Below are 2,952 nucleotides of genomic sequence, written 5' to 3' on the forward strand. Positions count from 1 at the left end.
TGTTTATTTACCTTTCAGGGGGAAAACTAGGAGAGAAGACTCAACGGCCACAAACAAAATTTGTCAAGAACTATTCTGAATTGGCCAGGTTGACGGAAGATTCAACGATTTCAATCACATCTCTCACTCCCTTTGGTGACGAGGTTCTCCAAGTGAAATACAATGATCACGAAGATATGGATGAGAGTTATCCGACTACCAGCCTTATTTCAGCTTGTTTCACAACGATGCATGGCCGTCTCTGCCTACTGGAATACCTAGACATGGTGGGAGACAGAGCACTTTATCACGATACAGGTTAGTTAACTCATTAATAAAAGTTTCTTATTAAAAATGCCTGATTGTATGAGATTATTTTTTACACTACTAACCTCTTGTTGTTGTGTCGATTTGCAGATTCCATTTGTTTCATCTCAAGAAAAAACCTTCCACAGCCGAAGTTGGGAAATTTCCTTGGTGACTTGACGGATCAGTTGCAAGAGGACTATGGTGAAGGCAGCTTTTGCACCCACTTTTGCTCTGCAGGGGCAAAAAATTATGCTTTAAAGGTGGCCGTTGGTGGGGATGTGAATAATATCAAGACTATTGTAAAGGTTAGGGGGCTATCAATTAATTCCTCTTCAAGTGACATAATAACATTTGAGAGGTTAAGAGCCATGATAAGGGGAGAGTATGACAGGACAATTGTCAACATACCTGCTCAGATCACCAGAATGCCTCGATTTCGTATCATTACGAGACCGTCGCATAAGACTTGGCGTGTGTGCCTTACGAAGAGACGACGTGTAGAAAATAAAACTGTTCCGTACGGTTTTAAAGGTCAGCTCCTCGATAGCGACGACTATGATTGTTGCTTGGCTATGGATGAGATTTTAGCAGAGAACGCAATGGATACGATGTGAAATCACCTCTGTATTGACATCGTTTGAAATTTCTGTAAATAAACATGTATTTTATAGTTTGAAAGAAACCAATATAGAATCACAATAAAAAACAATTGACAATATGAATGTGAATCTTACCTCGCCCTCTCATCTCCTCATACCAGCCTCTGCATTGTGCTGACCTCTGGCGGCGTTCTCACGAAACTCGTCACTACTTCTGCTGTGGGGAGGGGGAGGGAAGAACACTGGCACAAACACTCTCGCGCAGACGGTATAACCTATAACAAAAAACATCGAATAAATACTCTTTACTTGCGCTCAGCTCGACACTCGCGATTGAACCGTCTTCCCGTAAAGATGGATATTCGCTTCCAGCATCCAGCGAATACTTTGCTCGTTGGGGGGTCAGGGTCAGGCAAAACGACCCTCATGATAAAAATAGTCAAAGCTCGAGATGTTATGTTTAATGTAAAGTTTGTCGAAGTTATTTGGCATTACATGGAATGGCAGTCAAGTTACAAAGAATTAGCAGACAGCGATAAAAAAGTGACGTTTGTGGAGGGCGCCCCGACTTTGGATCAATTTCCCGCAAATGAGGGTCCTAAATTATTGATTTGTGATGATTTTATGGATCAACTGAAAGACCCCCAATTTTTAAAATTGGCTATCAAAGGTTCACATCATCGTAATTTGAGTTTCTGGCTGCTCTCGCAATGCATTTTCCCGAAAAACATGAGGGAAATCAGTCTACAATCGCATTATACAATTTTGATGAAGACTGCAAGAGACTTACAGCAGGTACGAAGTTTTGTGATCCAAATAGACCCGCTTCACTGGCGCTCTCTCATAGAGGCATGGACTGATGCTACGAGGCAAGCAGGGTATACATACCTTCTGTTCGATTTCCACGTGACCCAAGCGGAACATTTGAGGTTACGGACGGCCATCCTCCCGAATGAGCCGACGGTCGTGTACGTGCCGAAAGGGAAGTATAAGAGCGATCTTATTCATAAATGAGATCATTCTTTCGTCGTCTCTCGAGCGGTGAAGATGCCTCGACGTACACATGCTTCCTGTCACAACGAGATTTTGAAAGTATTAGGAAAAGTGAATCCCGCTACGCGGAAAGCCATTCTGGAAAAGGCGGACAAGGCCCTCATTTACTCACTGTGCGAGTTGTGTGACAACACCCTCGCCGGTAATATTCGTCTATCGCCCTCAGAAAAGCAAAAATTGTCAAAGTATAAACATCTGTTAAGAAACATCGCGCGGCGCGGCGAGTCTTGGAAAAAGAAGAAACAGCTCATAGTACAACGTGGAGGTGCGGGGCCTTTCATCCCCCTACTTTTGAGTATCATTGGCCCTGCCATCGGTAAATTAATTTTCGGAAGCTGAGCGTCGCAACCATGAATCAACTCGAGCACACGAAGAAGCTCGTGCTTATACCGCACGAGAGCCTGGCGAGACTTCAAGATCCTCCGATCGGGCGCACCAGCGGCGAGGCCGCATCCGAGCTGGACACGGACATGGCAAAAATATTATCTCAAAGAGCGGCAGACAGCGATAAATGGCGTTTGTACGAAGAAACGCTACAGCGGTATCTACACTTTGTGAACGAGCAAAAGAAGCCCATCTCCATCCTCAGCGAAAGTTCGAGCGAGAAAGTAGAAGAAGGACAGTCGGAAAACAATATGGAGGTCGTCAAGAGGCGGATTTTGAGTTTAGTTCCAACGAAATCGAAAGATCTCGCCAGTGCGTTCTGTGACTTCCTCGCGGAGCCACGCGTGCAAAATTTTATCAAGTGGGACGAAAGTGGTGCTCTACGTGTAGACGGAGTGAAAATCCCTCAAGCAAACATAGTGGACTTGGTTTCAGATTGTGTGCGCCCCCGCAAGACTGCACACGCTGTCGGATACACCAACTTTTTGACAGCTTTGAGGAAGTTGAATGTGCCCCAAGGTTATATCGTAAATACTGAATATCTCAATTTTTACCGCGACCAATCTGGTTCTGGCCATGAAGAGGACGCGAACTCCACCACCGCCGCCGCCCGCCGCCCGCCGCCGCC

At 45.2% G+C, this 2,952-nt stretch overlaps 1 long non-coding RNA gene across 1 annotated transcript; it reads right to left on the reverse strand.

Annotated features, from left to right (window-relative positions):
* Positions 1 to 17: 17 nt before the first annotated feature.
* LOC127751398 (uncharacterized) lies at positions 18 to 2,946 on the reverse strand. The gene is made up of 6 exons (XR_008012110.1): positions 2,053 to 2,946; positions 1,776 to 1,957; positions 1,023 to 1,162; positions 697 to 934; positions 372 to 519; positions 18 to 257 (listed from the first exon to the last, which is right to left on the reverse strand). It is a non-coding gene; the product is annotated as an uncharacterized LOC127751398 (long non-coding RNA).
* Positions 2,947 to 2,952: the final 6 nt, after the last annotated feature.

Source organism: Frankliniella occidentalis, unplaced genomic scaffold (genome assembly GCF_000697945.3).
Source record: "Frankliniella occidentalis isolate FOCC.00 unplaced genomic scaffold, Focc_3.1 Scaffold462, whole genome shotgun sequence".
NCBI lineage: Eukaryota > Metazoa > Arthropoda > Insecta > Thysanoptera > Thripidae > Frankliniella > Frankliniella occidentalis.